The sequence below is a fragment of the Panthera onca genome, chromosome B4 (assembly GCF_046562875.1).
Source record: "Panthera onca isolate mPanOnc1 chromosome B4, mPanOnc1 haplotype 2, whole genome shotgun sequence".
NCBI classification, from domain to species: domain Eukaryota; kingdom Metazoa; phylum Chordata; class Mammalia; order Carnivora; family Felidae; genus Panthera; species Panthera onca.
Window position 1 is genome coordinate 9,426,161 of NC_138345.1, and position 20,520 is coordinate 9,446,680.

General features: G+C 38.8%; 1 long non-coding RNA gene across 1 annotated transcript in view; it reads right to left on the bottom strand.

The window, feature by feature from the left end:
• Window positions 1-5,853: 5,853 nt before the first annotated feature.
• LOC132695101 (uncharacterized) overlaps window positions 5,854-20,520 on the bottom strand; it is a 57,191-nt gene continuing 42,524 nt past the window's right edge. Inside the window, exon 5 of the long non-coding RNA XR_009617725.3 lies at window positions 5,854-12,203. This is a non-coding gene — a long non-coding RNA (uncharacterized LOC132695101). The remainder of the gene's footprint in view (window positions 12,204-20,520) is intronic.

Consider the following 20,520-nt stretch of genomic DNA (forward strand, 5'->3'; position numbering starts at 1 on the left):
TATGTATATATATATGTATATATATACGTGTATATATATGTGTGTATATATATGTATATATATATGTATATGTATATATACATATGTATATGTATATATGTATATGTATATATACATATGTATATGTATATATGTATATATATGTATATATGTATGTATGTATATATATAAACATGTTTATAATAGAAACTATATTCTATGTAAGATACAGATACACATGATTATGTAGCATATGCAGAATAAATAAAGTGCATCTGTTCTTTTTTCAGTAAAACTGAACCCGAGGGAAACTTGGATAGGAACAGTAAGGGTATTAGAGAATGTCACCATAAATCTTAGTGTTCTTTGTTACCAATTAACCAGTGATTATATTTCATCAGCAAGACTGTAGTGAGAGATACCACATTATTCAAGTCGATTTAGGGCCTGAGTAATAAAAGCTCAGACAGTGAGAGATTTGCTATGAAAAAATGTATTCTTATGAAGACTTTGGAAACTAGGTATATTTCTATGTCTATTCTGTAAGTCTTGCATTTTAATGTTTTACATTTAGGTCTTTCACCCATGTGACATGTATTTCTGTGTGTACTGTGGCATAGGAATTTATTTAAACATTTTTATACAGGTAACCATTTATCCCAAATCATTTACTAAGTAACTTCCTTTTCTCAGTAATATACAATTGTACTTCTTTCATATTAGACTTCTATATTCTTGGGTCCATTTCTGGGCTGAGTGTCATTTGTCAATTTTCTACTCCAATGTTAATACCAAATGATCTTAATTCCTATATCTTTAAAATAAATGTTGACATATGGCAGTAATCCCCCCTCCCCACGCCCCGCATACCCTTTTCTCTTCAAATTTTTTTAGTATTTGTTTTGTCAAGTACATTTAAGATAAGATGGTCCAATTCTGCTAAAACTCTATGGTGATTTCAGTTTAAATTACATTTAAATTCTAGAATAACTTAGCATCCTATACATCTTTATTAAGATTTTGTTTTCCTATCTATTACTAGGTAATCAGGAGATGATTTCCATAGATCCCAAACCTCACATCTGCTCTACCACTGATGTCTGTGTCAGTACACTCCATTTTAAAAGTTTATTTATTTTTGAGAGGCGGAGGGGAGGGGCAGAGAGGGAGGGAGACACACAGTATCAGAAGCAGGCTCCAAGCTGTCAGCACAGAGCCCGATGCAGGGCTTGAACTCATGAGCTGAGAGATCATGACCCGAGTCCAAGCTGGACACATCCAACTGAGCCACTCAGGCGCCCCTATGTCAGTATACTCTAAATGCTGCTGTAGCTGAACAACCCTTGTCCCCACCTGAAACCAATCCTGCCAATTTTGCACTCTTTTGCCTTATCAAGCACATCTCTCCCCCCATTCTGTCCTTTACCTCTTACAACTCTACCAGATTATTCCCATCATTATATGAATATGTTTTCTGCCATCTTCAACAAATAACTTCTCTTGTCCTCATTTCTTTGTCTAGCTCCCACTGACGTTCCCTATCTCCCCATGCCACAAAATTACTCAAAAGCTTTATTTTAACTCCACTTCGTCTCCCTCTAACCTCCCTTAAACTCATTGGAATCAGGATTTCTTACCACTCTGTGAAAACAGTTCTTGTCAATATAGCCAATGACCTCCACACTGATGCATGCCATTGGATTTCTGTTTTCCTAGAAAATGGTCCAATTCACCTAATTATCAAATGTTTGGGCATATAATTATTTATATACATAATTTTATAAACTTTTCAGTGTTTCTAACATTTGTAGATAGTGACTTTGTCTTTTTTTCCTACCTTATCTCTTCTGTTTTTCTCCTTTCTTTGCAAAGAATGAATGTTTTCCTTTGTTGATCTTTTATCAGTTTCTACTTTTGCCTTTAATATTTTGTTTGTTTTGTTTTACTTTCTGTACTCATTTTACTATTTTTCCCTGCCTTCTTGCAACTGAGACTTAGATCTGTCATTTTCTTTTCTTTTTCTTTTTTTTTAAATTTTTTTTAATGTTTTTATTTATTTTTGAGACACAGAGAGACAGAGCATGAGCAGGGGAGCGGCAGAGAGAGAGGGACACACAGAATCTGAAGCAGGCTCCAGGCTCTGAGCCGTCAGCACAGAGCCTGATGCGGGACTTGAACTCATGGAGTGTGAGATCATGACCTGAGCTGAAGTCGGATGCTTAACCGACTGAGCCACCCAGGTGCCCCTTCTGTTTTTTGTTTGTTTTTTTTTTAATTTTTTTTAACATTTATTCATTTTTGAGACAGAGAGAGACAGAGCATGAATGGGGGAAGGTCAGAGAAAGAGGGAGACACAGAATCCGAAACAGGCTCCAGGCTCTGAGCTGTCAGCACAGAGCCCGGCGCGGGGCTCGAACTCACGGATTGTGAGATCATGACCTGAGCCGAAGTCGGACGCCCAACCGACTGAGCCACCCAGGCGCCCCAGCCCTTCTTTTTTTTTTTTTTTTTTTAATAGGTTCCATGACCAACATGGGGCTTGAACTCATGACCCTGAGATCAAGAGTCACATGCACTCCTGACTGAGCCAGCCAGACACCCCAGATCATTCACTTTTAAACTTTTTCTCGTGAAAATATTTATGTTTTTAAAGTTTTAGATATGGCATTTTATTACTGTTAACTTCAAGATATTTTCTAAATTTAATATGGTTTTTTTTTCTGTGACTCATGAGTTACTTAGACATGTATCTCTCAATTTCCAAACATAACATTTTTCTCTTATCCTTTGGATGTCTACTTAATTGCATTAAAGTCAGGAAATATGCTCTATCTTCTTTAATTCCTTTGAAACTTGTTGAGACTTGCTTTATAATTCAGCATATGATCAAATTCCATACATCTTTTATGTGAGCTTGAAAGGGATGTGTATTCTGCAGCTTTAGTTTGCAGATCTCTATGTAAATCACTAGATCAAGTTTGACAATTATGATGTTCAAATTTTTTGTGTTCCAGCTTATTTTTTATCTACTTGTTCTGTCAATTGCTGAGAGAGTTGTATTAAAATCTCCAGTTGTGATTGTGACTTTCTCGTTTTAATCTTGTAGTCCTATCTTTTTGTTTCATGTATTTAGAGTTCATGTATTAGATGCCTACAAATTTAAAGTTTTCTGATAAATTGGAGGGTTTTTTTCACGATGAACGAATCCTTTGATGCCTAATAATGCATTTGCCTCCAAGTTTCTTTTGGAAGGAATTAATCTGTCTTTCTCCATCCTTTCAATTTAACTTTGTTATATATTTTAGATGTCTCTTGTAAGGAGCATGTAGTGAGATTTTATTTATTATTTTTTTGTTTTCCAACCTGAAGAACTTTTGGTTTTCTTCAACTAGAGCTTTTAATCCATTTCCACATAATATGATCAATGGTATTGTGTTTATTGTGCTTTGTTTCCTTCCTCCCCCATATTCAATATTTCCTTTTTCCACTTTTCTTTTTTTAATCTGTTGAGCATGTTTTCTTTCTTTCTTTTTCTTTATGTTTTTAGCATCACTAGACTGGAATGTTAACACTTTTCTTTTTTAAGAACCAACTAATTTCAGGTCGCTTAGTGATATAGGCAGAGTTATAAGATGACCCCAGTGATTCATGCTTTTGTAAAACTCCCTCCCCTTGAATGTGTGCAAGATTTGTGAATGTGATGGGATGTCATTCCCATGATTATATTACCTCTTAAAGCAAAAGGGATTTTGCAGATGTAATGGAGGTCCCTAATCATTTGACTTTGAATTGCTCAGAAGGGAGATTATCCTGGCGGAAGGGGGTACTGACATAATGAGGTGAGCCCCTTAAAAGAGAAAAGAAGCAGCAACAAAGAAAAAGAACATGTATTAATAAAAAAAGGATTTAAAAGGCAGATTACTAGCTGACTTCACAACAGCAACAATGAAAATCAGAAGTTACTGGATTTGTATCTTCGATGTGCTGAAAGAAAGTTCATCTAGAATTCTATACTAGACAAAAATGCTTTTCAAAATGAGAGAATGATAAAGAAAAGAGATTTTCAGGCAAGCAAAAAGTGAGTTTTTCACAAGATGAAGTCACTAAAAGAAAACTCTGCAGTATATATACTAGTCAGAAGTGACATATTTTAGGCGAATAGCATGAAACATAAGACGGAATAAAGAGCAAAGAAAATGGCTTACGTGTGAAAAAATCCAAATGAGCATTGGAAGTATAAACCATGAAAATCACAATGTCTTATGGCACTAAAAATAAAACAAAATAGACAAACTTTATTAAAATTTTAAATAGTGTTATAGTTGCATTATCTGCTTAATTGTAAAATAGGAGGAAAATATGCATTAAGCTTTCTAATGTGGTCACTGGATATATTTTCTGTCTGTGCAGATTAGTACAAACTTAGGACCTTGTAACAAAACAAATAATTTTACAGTTTTCTTGGGCCAGGAGTCCAACAAGTGTTAACTTTGTCCTCTGCTCAGGCTGAAATCAGTGTTGGCCAGGGCTCAAGATCTGATGCTCGGGATCCTCTCTCCAGGCCACTGTTTTGGGAAGAAGTCAGCCCCTTATATTTGTAGGACTGAGGACTCAGCTTCTATCTTTTTTTTTAATGTTTAGTTTTGAGAGAAAGAGAGAGAGCATGAGCGGGAGAGGGACAGAGAGAGAGGGAGACACAGAATCCGAAGCAGCCTCCAGGCCCTGGGCTGTCAGCACAGAGTACAACAGGGAGCTCAAACCCATGAACCATGAGGTCATGACCTGAGCTGAAGTCGGACACCCAACCGACTGAGCCACCCAGGTGCCCCCTGAGGACTCAACTTCTAAAAGGCCTCTTGTCATTTCTCAACACATGACCATCTCCGTGATATTGGCAGCCAGGTAGCACCATTTCACTACTAAGAGAACTGTGGGAAAAATGTAAAATGAACAAGCAAATAGTGGGGAAGGTAAAATGAAGCTTAAAGTATTTTATTAACCCAAATAAATAGAAAAATATAAATGAAATGTCTCATTTCTAGAAAAACCAAGTCATGAAATTGGCACAAAAAATAGAAAATCTGAGTAGACTTATACCCATATTAAAGATATTAAATCTGTAATTTAAATTCTTCCTACATTCACATCTATTAACCAGTGAATTCTTCCAAACATGGAAGGGAACAAGAATATCATAGAGGCTATAAAAAGAGGTAACATCATTTCATTTTATGAGGCCAACAAAACTGTAGTGGATGCCATACTAAATTCTTGACAGTCACTGATTCCCTCATTGATTTCAGTGTTGGCAGCTGATAGCTCTCAGTTTAGTATCCCTAGAGGAATTTCTAGTGACCAAAGAGAATGGTGTAAATGCCCAGCCCACAGGCTTTACAGAAGAAGAATGCTGAAGACCATCCTGGGTCATGAACTCCTCTGGGTTGTCTGAGGCCTCTGTTGTAACTGTTTCACAACAAATTCTTCCTTTTTACCCACTACCCCTTTCCTCACTCATCCAAAGGAGTTCATTTGCAGGCAAATTTCTGTCTTGAAATTTTTCTGGGGAATCCAATCTGAAACAATAATCTTGATACCAAAAATTAGAAATGATACTATAAGAAATAAATATTATAAGTTATTACCTATCATGAGCATAGATGCAAAAATCTTAAAATTTAAAAATAGATTCTAGCGGTATGTAACGGGGATGATACATCTTGACCAAGTTGAGTTTATTTCAGGAATTCATAGTTAGTTGTATAATTCACCACATTGGCAGGAGAAAAGAAGGAGAAAAATCATATCTTTCAAGAGATGAAGAAGTCTTTCATAAAATTCAACATTTATTTAGGCCAAAAACCTCTCAGCCAATCAGTCATAGACACTGAGTTCCTTAATCTGATGGAGAAAAATCTAGAAATACTGTATAGCAAACATATAATTAATTGTGAAATATTGTATAGATTTTCCTGTGGTTGGGAAAGAGACAAAGACAGCCCACATCACAAGTTTTATTTATCATATTTTAGGCCCTAGCAATTGCTATAAGACAAGACAGAGAAATAAAAAATACAAGGATGGGGAAAATAACAGAATACCATTTTTTTGCACATCATAAACTTGTCTGTGTAAAAAACACAAAGATCTACAAAAATATCAGTATTAATAAGTGAAATTAGAAAGGTTATTGGATGCAATGCCTATATGCAAAAGTTATATTTTTATATATTAGCAAAACACAAAAAATAACTTTAAAAAATTCCGTTTATAACAGCTTCAGAAAGCACCAAATGAATACAAAACATGTGAAAGAATTCTTTACTAAAATTTCTAGACGTGGCTGAGTACAGTTAAAGAAAATATAAATAAGTACCTTGAGTACCTGGATTGGCAGACTCAATATCTCAGATTCTTCCCAAATTAAGCTATAGGTTCAGTGCAATCTCAAGCAAACCCCACAGTATTTGTCTACTTCTTTCTTTCTTTCTTTCTTTCTTTCTTTCTTTCTCTCTTTCTCCCTTTCTTCTTCTTCTTCTTCTTCTTCTTCTTCTTCTTCTTCTTCTTTGTATTGGGAATATTGTTAAGCATATTCTAAAATTTATGTGGAAATGCAAAGAGTCCAGAATTGCTAAGATAGTCTTGAAGAAGTAAAGTTTTATACTAATAGTTGCCAATACTTTAAAAAAATTTTTTTGCCATTACTTATTTTTAACCTACAGTAATTAAAATATGGTGTTCTACTGGCACAAGGACAGATACCTAGATAAATGGAGAACAGAGAGTTCACAAGTAGACAAACATATGTAGTCAACTGATTTATAACAAAGTTGATACTGTAGTGTGGTGGGGAAAGGATAATCTTTACAATAAGTGTGTAGATCAATTGGATATCCATAAGGAAAAAAATACTATAAGACCTATCTCCTACCATATATTAAAACTCAGCTCCAGATGGACCTATGCATTTAAATGTGGAAAGGCAAAATATTAAAATTATAGAAGAAATTATGGGAGAATCTCTTCATGATCCTGAGGTAGGCAAGATCTTTTAAACATGACACATAAAGCATTAATCATGAAGGAATATCTTACTAACCTGGACTATATTGAAATTAAGAGCTTCTGTTTAAAAGACAACAATAAGAGAATTTTAAAATAGCAAACTACAGAGTAAGGTACAGTCATTCTTTGTTATTTGTGGATTTCACACTTGTGAATTTGCTTTACACTAAAATTTATTTGTAACCTCAAATTAAATACTGCCAGTGCGGTTAAGGTCATTCATAGACATGAAGAGAGTAACAGAAAATTTGAGTTGCCCAGCATGCATGGTCCCAGCTAAGGTCAAACAAAGAGATACTCTGCCTTCTTATTTCAGCAAGTGTCCTTTTTGCAGTATATGTAGTACCACATTTTTTGCATTGCTGAACTTGTTTTGTTATTTTGTCATTTCAAATGGCCTGCATCGCCTAGTGCTGAAGTGCTGTTTAGCGTTTTTAAGTGAGGGAAGGGCTGTTTTGTGCTTTACGTGGGAAGTGTATTAGCAAACTCTGTAGGCATGAGTTACGGTACTTTTGGCTGTGAGTTTCGTGCTAATGAATCAACAACATATCAGATGAGGTGTCTTTAAGCAGAAAATACATAACACAAGGTAATGTATTGATCAGTTGACAAAAATGTTGTGACTAGAGTCTTACAGGAACCCAATCTTGTATGTCCCCCAGGAGCAATGATTCAGCATTCACCAATTCAGTGCTTATGTGACTTTATAGAAAATAATTTATTGCAAATAATGAGAATTTGCTATATCTGTAATACATGTTTTTTAAAGGACTCATATACAGAATATATAAGGAAGTCTTATAAAACAATAAGAAAAAGGTGGGCAATCCAACATAAACATAGGTGAAATACTGAACAGGTACTTCTTGAAAAGAGATACTCAATGGGTCCATTTATTTATGAAATGGTAGACTTGGACATATATGCTTTATCTGTACATTATCACTCAGTTTCACTCACAAAAATGATAACCTACAATTTGGATAATATAAAGTTATTTTTAAATGAAGTGATTTTAACTTTGTAGGCTCCTAATGTAAAAAGGCCACATTACCATTATAATAGTTTCCTCTACAAACAATTGAAGAACCGTGCCTTATAAAGTCTCAACTGATAAGTCAAAAGAATAAATATATGACTATAATTATCCAAAGTCAATCAAATACCACTTGAGCCTATATTTTATCTACAGAGCTTTAAAAATATTTGAATGTTTGTTGGAATTCATATAATAACTAAATATATAGAGTTTTAATTTAGGATCTTGGTATTTTCTGAGAAAATAATGGGGATGGTAAAATTAAATTCATGTGCAAAAAAAAAAAGGTTTTAAGATTACCAAATTCTATCCAGACAATTTTGTCATAAATTTGTATATTTAATCTGCTGTTTTAATCTGCTATTTGCTTTGCCACTGCTGGGTCTTTGCTCATGCATTTCCCTGTATGCCTGTGCCTACTACAACGCTAACCATATTTCATTGCCCAGCTAAAAATGTTGCCACTATGTCCTTTTCTCGTTTCTCATCTAGGAGTAATTCCTTCTGCTGCTGAGCTTCCATTGTACTTTTCAGACATTTAGTCCTTCTCATTCCACTTGGCAATGTAATTATTTACATACATATTCTATCTTCCACACTAGATTATAAATCCTATCCAAGGTAGAGGCAAGGTACACCACCTGTTTGAATCCCCATAGTACTGATCTCACACAGAGACTTCAAATTTGAGATTCATTCGATAAATACTTAAAAACCTAAAGAAAATTTACTTACTTGATAAAATACATTTTAACCATCATTTTCTAGAAAATGAAAAGTGACCAAAAGAATGTAGGGAATAAGTAGGGCAAAAACAAACAAAAATTTCAACAACAACAAAAAATAAGCCTAGCAAAGTTGACCAAAAGCAGTCAGGAATAAGGTATGATCAGGTGAAGGAAGTTCCTTTTGATGACACCTTTTCCTCCTATAGCTCTTCCTGTCTCTCCTGTGTTTCTGGTTTTCGTTGTTTGACTTCCATGTTTCACTCTGCCTTTGGCTAGTAGTACTGAATTCTGCTTTCCCAGCTCCTCCCCACCCCCCTGGTTTAGGCTGGTGCCAGTCAGAGCTAAGTCAGACTGTGACCATGGCCAATCTCCCAATAGCCATGCTTTCATTATTTGTTTCCCAGCCGTAAAGCTGGGTGTCACAATAGCTCTTTGAGTACCCATCCAGTATGTCATGAGACAAAAGACATTTCCTGGCTACCTTCAATGAGACAGACAGCCTTCTTTTATTTTGATAGCCATTTTACCGAAAAACGATTCTAGATCCCATATTACCACCTGATGAAAGTATCTAATATGGGGAAATCAGTTGATTGTTTACCAGTAAGAATGGTCTCTCCGAAATATAATTGAGTACCTTCAATAAGTTTTCTTACGGTTCTCACAATATATTAATACTTCTGTTCTCAGTACATATAGATAACTATGTTATTGGAGGTTTTACATGTTGAACTGGATAGATCACTGGTCTGCTGGAACAGAGATAAATAAATAAATAACCCAACACCTGCTAGAGTGCCTGAGGCAAAGGATGATTAATGTGAGTGGATGATGATGTTTAAAGCAATATTTTCTTTTCCCTCAGTCTTGAGTGACTACACCATCCTAATGCTCTGGAGACAGCTGTTTTTCTCGTGGCAACAGCTGGAGCTGTAGTACCCTGTGGGTAGCATCAGCCCACTTCATGGACCCTGTGTTTCCCAGGAGAGTCTAGTTAGAGTCTCTCACTGCACACAAAGAACACATCAAAGGAAATGACAAGACAAAGAGGGTGAATAATTGAATGGAGCCATCCAAAATGTTTTAAGCCCATCCTCAGAAAAAACAATTCATTCTTACCTAAACTATCTCATGTGCTGATAAAGTACACATCTGATTAAAGCTGCATCCTCATTAGTACCATCATTACTATCATTATCAAAGACCTGAAATGAATAGCCTCAGTGACAGGGCCAGGCGGTGGGCTCAGGGGACGCACACCCAGGCTTCTACCTGGCATTCCACATCTATGCTTGTGATTGCCCACTGGGCGTTTGTCTCAGGTCATCCCACCAGTAGAAATGGGAAAAACTTGAACTTAAAAGATCCAACACAAACTTTTTGTTTTCCTCTCCATGAGGCTTCTCTGTCTGCTGTCTCATTCCTTTCTTTGTACTGGCACCAGCATTCTCCATGATACCCTCTGCAGGAACTTGGGGATGATTCCAGATGCCTCTCCATTGCCATCCCTCTCATTTACCAAGTTCTTTGATTATGTCAACAATATAGTTCTTCTTTATGCCCAGCTGCTTCCTCCTTAGTCAATTCCAATTGTATCTACTGCCCATATACATGGTCTTAACCCATTCAGCTTGCTATAACAACAATACCATAGACTGAGTATCTTAGATAAGAAACATGTATTTCTCACAATTCTGGAGGCTGGGAAGTCCAAGATCAAGGTACCAGCAGATTCTGTGTCTGATAAGTACCCACTTCCTGACATCTTCTTGTGTCCTCACATGACAGAAGGGGAGAGAGAACTCTCTGGGGTCTCTTTCATGAAGTTATTGATCCTCTTCATGAGGCCTCCCGCCTCATGACCTAATCAATTCCAAAAGTCCTACATCCTAAAAATATCACATTGGGAATTAGGTTTTTGTTTTAAGTAATCTCTACACCCCAATGTGGGGCTCAACCGCATGACCCTGAGATCAAGAGTCACATGCTCTACCGACTGAGTCAGCCAGGTGCCCCATTGCAGATTAGGTTTTAGCATACATTCTACAACATACACTTCCTCCAAAACATTCTCCACACTTGACCCAAAAAATAATAGTAATTTTTGTTGCCAATCTGTACAGATCATCGTGTAACATCCTTTGGCCTTAGGATAAAATCCAAGCTTTTTAGCATAATATGCAAAACCTTTAATCATCTGAGTCTAAGTATCATCTCCTGCTGATCTCCACTATTTTAAATTTTATGCTCTATTGCTGCTGCACTGCTTTCATTTCCCCAAATGGGTCACATATGACATGTTCTAGTCCTTTGCACATGCTTTCTTTCTGCCTAAAATAGGATTCTCTTTCCCTTACACTTGCCTAAGGGATATCAACTTATCCCAGAGCCTATCACAAATGTCACACCTGTAATGACCATTTCCCGACACCTATGCCTTCAGCCCTGTCACATCCTGCCTTGCTACCTGTTACTTTGGCCATACTTCTATGGTTGCACTTTTCCCGTGACACCTGGATCATGTGCCAGCCTCCTCATCTATATATTAAAGTGTTTACGAGAAGCCAGGGACCATGTCTCAGGTATTTATTGCTGGCACTTCGCATAGTCCCTGACGTGTAATAGGTACAGAATAAATATTTTAAACTGAATGGGATTAGATTGAACTGAATTACAATCTGTTGCTAAGGGAATGCATGCAAATAAAAACATTCACATGCAAAGTGCCAAATGAAGGTTTAGAGTCACCCAAAAGAGAGAGCAGTTCTTCTGGGCTAGGAAGAGTTGGATGAGACACAGAGCATTCAATAATATGAGTATTGTATTTCTTGGACTCTTATGTTCATTTCAGTCTTCACAGAGATTGAGTAAATGTGGAAGTGACGAATTCAAAAGTACTGTGATAGTATCAATAGGCCCCTCTTCTGGTTTACAATGTGTTCCTTAAATCCCTTAGACAGTCAGACAGTTGTGGTGTCTGGGTATGCTTCTGCAGGAAGGAAAGGAGTGAGTCCATTCGCACAAAGGTGGAAAACTAGAAATGCTACTCACATTAATTTTTCTTCTATTGTGATAACCACTGTCCCTTCGCTACCATGGAACATACTTTTACATGAATAAACAAAGCAATTAATATCTCAGTTTGAAGTACTTCCCTTTAGATTCCTTTGCCAATATCCAGAGTTAATCTAAGGAAAATAAGTGACTATTCGTCTTTGGTAGACCTTTAAGACCATTAAGGTCTACCAAAGTAACTCCTGCCAGCCTGTAAGGTGGGTGCCCACTTCTGTCCATAGAGCACTGAGACACACATTTTGGCACGTTTGGAAAAACACTTTGTCTTTTTTTCCAGCCTTCAAGTTTTCAGTAATACTGAGTTCCAATTTTAGTGAATCCTGTTGGAAAATAAAGAATTTTAAATGGCAAAAGAAAAAAAGAATATTTACATCTCTGATTTATTTTTCAACCAGAGAGCTACATACCGGATGGCCTCATGGAAAGTTTGATACCTGTCATCCCTTAATCATGGTTCATTAAGGCATTACCTCTCTTTAAACCTAGGTCACCCTTACGCTAAATGAAAATGTCACAGGCCAGGAGAATGCTTCCAGAAATCCCAGGAAACTGGGGGTTCTGAACACCTCGCACATCTGAAAAGGCAGATCAACTGCCCTTTCTACCTCTGACAGATCTAGTCTTTTGAGTGGGGGAGAGACAGAGAGAGAGAGAGTCCCAAGCAGGCTCTGTGCTGTCAGCACAGAGCCCAAGGCAAGGCTTGATCTCACCAACCCTGAGATCATGACCTGAGCCAAAATCAAGAGTCAGACACTTAATGAAGTGAGCCACCCAGCCGTCCCCAGATCTAGTCTTGATACTTGCCCAAAGGGAGCATACTAGTTCCTGGAATACTAGCAGGGAGAAAAAGGCTGTCTTTCTTGGTCACATAATTACTCACTAGTTGACTAGGGCCATAATGGCCAAATCACTTCAATCCTATTGAGCAAACAAGCATGTGGCTGCCTGAGTAAAGGTTCCCAACTGGTTTCTTCCCCAAATGCAGGGTTATGCCCCCTGTGGCCAGTAGAGAAGGTAGGAGGATGTGATCATTTTGTGAGGAGGGAACGTTACCTCTGATCTTAACAAATGCCACAACCCAAGCACTTACAATGAAGCCAACTCCAGACCCTCATCCTTAGGGGATTCATCCATTCAGGAGAAGAGAATACAGACTTGACAGTGCCCCCTTCTTTGTCCCCTGGGATCCCCAGATCAGGACCGTCCTGGTAAAAGATCCCATGCCATCTTGACTGAAGCTCAGACTTTCCTCTCAGAAAGAACTTCTCTCACACAGAACTCTGTTCGAAAGCCTGAAATGTTCGTTCTTTTGTGAGCCCTAATGATTAAATTCTGCAAAAGAAAGGTGTTATAGGAATGCCAGTGTCTATCGTATGAAGGGGGGAGTTGTACGAAGGTTAAATGAATAGTAGTCACAGGCTGTGTGGACAGTTTTATTAGGGATATTTCCTCCTCTCTGAGAACCACATTGCATCATTCCAAAAAGCTCCCAGTGTGACTCGGGCCTGAGAAGCCCTTTCCTTTTCTGCCAGGTAATTTGATTCTTGCTGTCCTCACCTGAGGGGACTGAGTCTTCTTACTGCTGTCGGCACCTACAGTGACCCTGCTTAGTAATTATTTATTCAATAGGTACAGGAGCAGTGCTTTTTCATTTCTGTCTGGACTGAGCAGGATGATGGAGACAGGAAATGGTCACCATCCTGCACCCAAACAGATTCCACTGTTCTAGTCTTGCTCAGACTAGACCCAAAACAAACTCAATGGAAGGACATAGAGTGTTCTAGTCAATGCCCAAGTATATCTCTAAAGAGTATATACAATTTATATAGTATTAATGCATGTGTGTATTAATTTATATACATGTATAGTCATGTTAGTTCAGGCTGTTGAAGGAAAATGCCATAGACTGAATGGCTGATAAACAACACAAATTTATTTCTCACTGGTCTGAGCCTGGAAGTCTGAAGTCAGGATGCTTGCATGATCAGGAGACCTTCTTCTGGATTGTAGATAGTTGCCCTTCATTATATCCTTACATGGTAGACAATGAGGCAGAGAGCTCTATGGCGTCTTTTTTATAGGGACACCAAAATCCCTTTCATGAGGGCTCCACCGTCATGACTTCATTAGCTCCCAAGGCCCCACCTGCTAATACCATCACCTTTGCAGTTAAGGTTTCAACGCATGAATACTGGGGAAACACAACAAGCCTGTAACAGTAAGTATTTATGATTTCTAGCTAAAGAAGCTGTATTTAGCTTCTTGATCCCCTTGTCGTGCATATCGGAAGAGGGTCATACAGCTTTCAAAATGTAGGCCCAAAGAAGGGTGTTTATAAATCCTCCTCCTCTGCATCAGGACCTTTTCTCCCTCCACCCTGTGCAGGCGTCTGTTTTATGGGGTTCAGAGTTCTCTTTTGTGCGTTCCAAACCCAGTTCAAGTTCCACTGAAGCAGGGCTGGTGAGTTTAACTCATTAGCCTCCCAGGGAGACAGTGCTCCTCAGCAAGGCCAGTGATATATTTTCTCAGAGACCACACAGTGTGGTCTCACCTGAGACAAGTCTGTCCCTCCTGCTAGCATGACTCCAACTCCTTCAAAACAACAGTTACAATCATTTTGTTTTAAGGTGCATGCATTCTTTTCTGGGCCTGTCTTACATCGATATATCCGCCAAATTGTTGTCAATGGCTTTTTCCTTAACATCAGGATTAAAAATATAATCTTAGGGGCTCCTGGGTGGCTCAGTCGGTTGAGTGTCCGACTTCGGCTCGGGTCATGATCTCACAGTCTGTGAGTGAGCCCCGCGTCGGGCTCTGTGCTGACAGCTCGGAGCCTGGGGCCTGTTTCGGATTCTGTGTCTCCCTCTCTCTGACCCTCCCCCATTCATGCTCTGTCTCTCTCTGTCTCAAAAATAAATAAAAAACGTTAAACAAAATTAAAAAAAAATATGATCTTAGATTATTTATTTATACATTTATTTATTTATTTTGAAAGAGGGAAAGAGAGACAAAGAGATGGAGAAAGAATCTCAAGAAGGCTTCATGCTCTCAGTGTAGAGCCTGACATACTGCTCAATCCACGAACTGTGAGATCATGACCTGAGCTGAAATCAAGTGTTGGATGCTTAACCAACTGAGCCACACAGGTGCCCCTAGATTATTTTTTATTCCAAGTATGGCTCGCCTACGTTCCCACACCATCCCCAATGGAACAGGAGTGTCTAGATTATACCTCCACGTCAATTTAGCATAAAAATATATTTTTAAAAATTTCTATTCGTATGTCTAAGGAATGTACGCGGTGAGTCTATTTGAGATTGCATGCATGAGTCATGTAACAAATACAATTTTCATCTTTTCTTTAAGTTCATTTATTTACTTAGAGTGGGGGAGGGGCAGAGAGAGGGGAGAGAGAATCCCAAGCAGGTTCCACACTCAACGCAGAGGCCGATGCAGTTCTCCAGATCATGACCTAAGCCAAAATCAAGAGTTGGCACGTAGGAGTGGGTGTTCTAGCTATGACTCCTACTGGACGTGGACTGTTGGATTCCTAAGGTCCTGGACCTATGGACACGCTAATTTAAAAAGGTCAAAACAGAGTCTCTGTAAGGCGGGGTGTATCCAGTTCCCAATGGAAGTGGTGGTCTGTCAATCAGGAAATCAGGGAAATTATTGTCATTTAATCAGAGAACTTAACTCTCAAGTGACTATCATGGGATTAAGAGTATAATCTAATAAGAGAGAATGTGTAAGGATTATTTCCCTTGGAGGAAAAACTGCACGGTAAGAAAGGGTTATTTACTTACTCATCAGAACACAGACCACAAGAAAGGGTTATTTACTTACTCATCTTACCTTGGTAAGAAAATGGTCCTTTTGCAAAGTGCTCTATGAATACTTTGTCATCTGTAAAGTATGCAGTATCAGTTTGAGGAGCTAAGGGCATGAGTTTTATTTTTTCCAAGTTAAAAAAGAAAAGGTCCTTCAAAGTTGAACATTTTGAATTACAAATATAAAACAGAACTCATGGTTGTTAAAGTTGACCTTAGTATTATAGGGAGTAATATTGCTTTACCACAGAATCTGGACAAAATGTATTCTCTCTCAGAAATACTCCATGAAATTCTACAGCTGCTCCATGGCCCAACTTCACCTTTTATTTTCAGATATTTATTGTTAGAGTCTTTCATAATTCATAATTTCTTTCTTTTATTAAAGAGCAAAAAAATACACAAGTAAATGAAAAGTTATATTAGAGCTTTAGAAACTGCTGTCTTAACTCTTCATAACTCTTTTATAATATATATATTGTATATATATACATATATATAACATATATATGTATATATATAATATATATAACTCTTTTATAAATGTGCACTGAATATTTCCAATGTTTGTGGTCTAGGTCAGGGTGGAGACCATGGGGTGAAGGGTCCAAGAGGAAGCAAACAGGAGTGAGACACTAGTCCTGCTTGCAAGGGTCTTGCAACATAGTGAAGAGAATTAGAGGAGAACGCAAAGAATTAAAATATGAAGAAGAATGTCATTTTTACTATGAGGAAAGTGCACATCAAATTCTATGCAGGTTTAGAGAATAGGTCCTTCATGTCCAAATAGTGACATTTAAAAAGACAGTAGAGGTTATCACATTTGAAATAGATCTCAGAAACCTTCCTGGGATATGTTGGAAAGGGTAGATCCATGGAATGGTGTGAAAAAAAAAGATGTTTAGGGAGGAAAGTACAGGGTAATTCCATAGGCCATCAAAGGCTCCACAAAGTCATGCCATGAATTCTATATGTTATCCTCTGTTGGTAGAATCCCGAGCTTTTATCAAATTCTCATAAGGGGTCAAGGGGCACCTAGGTGCCTCAGTCAGTTAAGCATCCAACTCTTTATTTGAGCTCAGGTCATGACCTCACAGTTGTGAGATTGAGCCCCATATCAAGCTCCATGCTGAGCCTGCCTGGGATTCTTTCTCTCCCCCCCACCCCCCCGCCCACCGCCCCTTCCCCACATGCGCTCTCTCTCTCTCTCTTTCTCTTTCTCTCAAAAAAGCATCTCATAAGGGGTCCATATCCTAAAAATGTCTAGGATCCTTCTGGTATAGATCATGTTCTGGGAATAGCAGGAAATTTGAGGCATTTAATAAGCACTGTACAGTAAGCCAAAATAAACAGGTTCAACTCCTTTATTTTTAAATCAAAGAAATGGGACTCTGAGGGCTGATGGATCTCGATCATATCAATGGGCTTTCTACTGGGGGTAAGGCTAATGTCTAGGAAGTCATTCTTAAAAATATGTGAAAAATTTATCATTCTGCTTGAATAGTATTACTGTTAGCCTCTGTACTAGGCATTAGGAGTCATTAAATTGTTTTTGGACAAATAGCATATATAGAAGATGTGTCTGGCAGAACTGTTAGTTGTATTGCAGAGGGCAGACTCTAGACTTCAGAAAGCCAATTGGAAATGTATTGTAGTATCTCAAATCAGAACTAAAAATGGTCTAAATTAGAGTGGTGGTAGTAGGAGTGAAAATAAGGTAAAGATACAAAAAGCTTATGTAGCAATATTTTCTAGACACGTCTCCTGAGGAAAAGGAAATAAAAGCAAAGATAAATAAATTATCAGGACTACATCAAAATAAAAAGCTTTTGCACAGCAAAGGAAGCAATCAACAAAACTAAAAGGCAACCTACTGAATGGGAGAAGACATTGCAAATGGTATGTCCAATAAAGGGTTGGTATCCAAAATATATAGAAAACTTATACAACTAACAACCAGAAAACAATCCAATTAAAAAAAAAATGGGCAGAAGACATGAACAGACATTTCTCCAGAGAAGACAGCCAGATATCCAACAGATACATGAAAAGATGCTCAACATCACTCATCATCAGGGAAATGCAAATCGAAATCATGATGAGATTTCACCTCATACATGTCAGAATGTCTAAAACCAAAAACACAAGAAACAAGTGTTGGTGAGGATATGGAGAAAGGGGAACTCTCTTACACTGTTGGTGGGAATGCAAATTGCCGCAGCCACTAGAAAACAGTATGGAGGTTCCTCAAAAAACCTCAGTATTGAGGTTTTCCTAAAAAAAAAACAGTATGGAGTTTCCTAGTTTTAAAAATAAAACTACCCTATGATCCATGAGTTGTGCTACTGAGTATTTATCCCCAAATATAAAAACACTAATTCAAAGAGATACATGCACCCAACGTTTATTGCAGCATTATTTACAATAGCCAAACTACGGAAGCAGTCCAAGTGTTCGTGGATAGATAAAAAGATAAGATGTGATATATACATACAATGGAATATCACTCAGGTATAAAAAAAAGAATGAAATCTTGCCATTTGCAACAACATGGATGGAGCTAGAGTATGATGTTAAGTGAAATAGGTTAGAGAAAGACAAATACCATATGATCTCACTCATATGTGGAATTTAAGAAACGAAACAAACGATCAAAGGAAATAAAAAGAGAGAGAGAAATCAAGAACAGTTCTAAATTATAGAGAATAAACTGATGGTTACCAGAGTGAAGGTGGGTGGGGAGGAAAGGAGAAATAGGGGATAGGGATTAAAGAGTACAATTACCTTGATGAAAAAAAATTAAATGATAAAAAAAAGAATTGTAATAATTCACCTAACATGAAAAAGCTAATAAATGACTGAGTTGGGACTTGAAAAAATAAAAGAGGATAAACTTTAATAGGAATAAATGTAAAGCCTTGTTTTTAAATGTTTTTTTTTTAATGTTTATTTTTTGAGAAAGAGTGAGAGACAGAGAGCAGGGGAGGGGCAGAGGGAGAGGGAGAGAGAAGTCCTAAGCAGGCTCTGCTCCGTCAGTGCAGAGCCTGACTCAGGGCTTGAACTCACCAAACTGTGACATCATGACCTGAGCCAAAACCAACAGTCGGTCGCTTAACAGACTGAGCCACCCAGGTGCCCCAAAGCCTTGTTTTTAGAGGCATAAAAACTAACCTCTCAAAAATGTCAAATGACATTTAGCTAGTATTTATAAGTTTATAGAGAACATGGTCCATTTGTAATTCCTAAATTGGCGTTAAAAAAAAAGATTCAAAAAGCTTAACATGAAACTCACGGAGTTCAGAATGGAATAGCCATAAACAAGGAAGACTTCACTCTTGTAAACTGGGAGACACTGCTGAAATATGTAACACACAGGGAGAGCTGTTTCAGGAGAAAGGTGATATCTGGTGTGGGACATAAATGGTTCTATAAGCCAACAAATTATGCCAACCTCCCAACAACACGTATGGTTCCACAAGTTAGTTTTCAGAAGAGGATTGGCACCAACCCTGTGACAATTTCATGGTCAGAGCTGACATCCGTTTCAGCTGACATTCCTAGTGGGATACACACACCATGTGAAAGTGACAAAAATACAGTTAACTGAGTTTATCTTACAGCCATTGTACAGAATAGATATAGGAGAAATCAGAATAATTTTACCCTGCCCATAGGTTTATGAATATTTATTACCATAGCTGCATCAATCCGTATAGCCTATAAAGACCATGCTAGTGACTCAATGTAATGAGTATTTAGGGAGCTCCTATGATATACCAGTGACCGTCACAGATATTTTTAAAAGTAGGGGATGTATGCAAAAAAAGAAAGATTAGTCCTGAACCTTAAATACTGGTACTTTTTTAGTTACAGTTGTCGGAAATAAATACAATCACTGATTTCCCATGGACACCACAATGTTTATCTAAACATAAAATGCTAAAAGCCTTGTAAAAGGGGAGAAAGGAAGATGGCGGGGTAGGAGGACGCGGGGCTCACAGCGCATCCGGCCGATCACTTAGATTCCACCTACACCTGCCTAAAGAACCCAGAAAACCGCCAGAGGATTAGCAGAAGGGAGTCTCCGGAGTCAAGCGCAGACGAGAGGCCCACGGAAGAGGGTAGGAAGGGCGGCGAGGCGGTGCGCGCTCCACGGACTGGCGGGAGGGAGCCGGGGCGGAGGGGCGGCTCGCCGGCCAAGCGGAGCCCCCGAGTCTGGCTGGCAAAAGCGGAGGGGCCGGACAGACTGTGTTCCGACAGCAAGCGCGACTTAGCGTCTGGGAGGTCATAAGTGAACAGCTCTGCTCGGAAAGCGGGAAGGCTGGAGGACAAAGGGAGGGAGAGCTGCCGAGCCCCCGGACGGCAGAGCTCAGCTTGGCGGGGAACAAAGGCGCCAGCGCCATCTCCCCCGCCCATCCCCCAGCCAAAATCCCAAAGGGAACCAGTTCCTGCCAGAGAACTTGCTCGCTCCGTGCAAACACCCAACTCTGTGCTTCTGCGGAGCCAAACCTCCGGCAGCGGATCTGACTCCCTCCCGCTGCCACAGGGCTCCTCCTGAAGTGGATCACCTAAGGAGAAGCGAGCTAAGCCTGCCCCTCCACCCCCCGTGCACCTTGCCTACCCACCCCAGCTAATACGCCAGATCCCCAGCAACACAAGCCTGGCAGTGTGCAAGTAGCCCAGACGGGACACGCCACCCCACAGTGAATCTCGCCCCTAGGAGAGGGGAAGAGAAGGCACACACCAGTCTGACTGTGGCCCCAGCAGTGGGCTGGGGGCAGACATCGGGTCGGACTGCGGCCCCGCC